The sequence below is a fragment of the Solanum tuberosum genome, unplaced genomic scaffold, assembly GCF_000226075.1.
Source record: "Solanum tuberosum cultivar DM 1-3 516 R44 unplaced genomic scaffold, SolTub_3.0 scf00051, whole genome shotgun sequence".
NCBI lineage: Eukaryota > Viridiplantae > Streptophyta > Magnoliopsida > Solanales > Solanaceae > Solanum > Solanum tuberosum.
The window spans coordinates 389,402-390,051 of record NW_006238978.1 but is presented as its reverse complement, the minus strand read 5'-3'; positions in this window follow the sequence as shown (position 1 = coordinate 390,051).

The following is a 650-nucleotide window of genomic DNA, read 5'->3' as shown; positions in this document are numbered from 1 at the left end:
TTCTCGTATGATATAATACACCAATAATTACTTTCTTATCTTAATATAGCGAAACTCGAATTATAATATAATAATAATAATAATAAAGAATCTGGAGAAACAGTAAAATCAACCTACGGACTAACATGTATATCAATTAAAGAACAGTAACATCATTCATTCAAACTTATATGAAAGATTTGCAATATTTTCAATATGAGCCAATCACCCCACTATCATCTACCAACTATCACCTTATGACTACCTTATAATCATTCCAATAATTACCTAAAACAATTACCCACTAAAACATGTTCAGCAACATTAATTGAAAGCAGCAATAGCTTCTAAAATCAATATTAATTGCTTCATGAATTAACAATTCATTACGTGTTTAAAGAGTTCCAATTTGAAATCTCGGATGCAGTTTGCAACTTGCGATGCCGAAACCCTTGTCCGTTCCTTCTTTCCGTTAAACGAATAGTTTAAAATTCTCAAAAATAACCTATCGGGTCATTACATCATCGATTTTTATCAAGTTGTCAATTATATAGTTTATCATAAAACATGCGGACATAATTATCTTATAAGTGACTTAATTATTTATATAAAAAAAATACAGTGTCTTATGTAGAATTTAAACTCTTATTATATTTAAATTATATATGTAC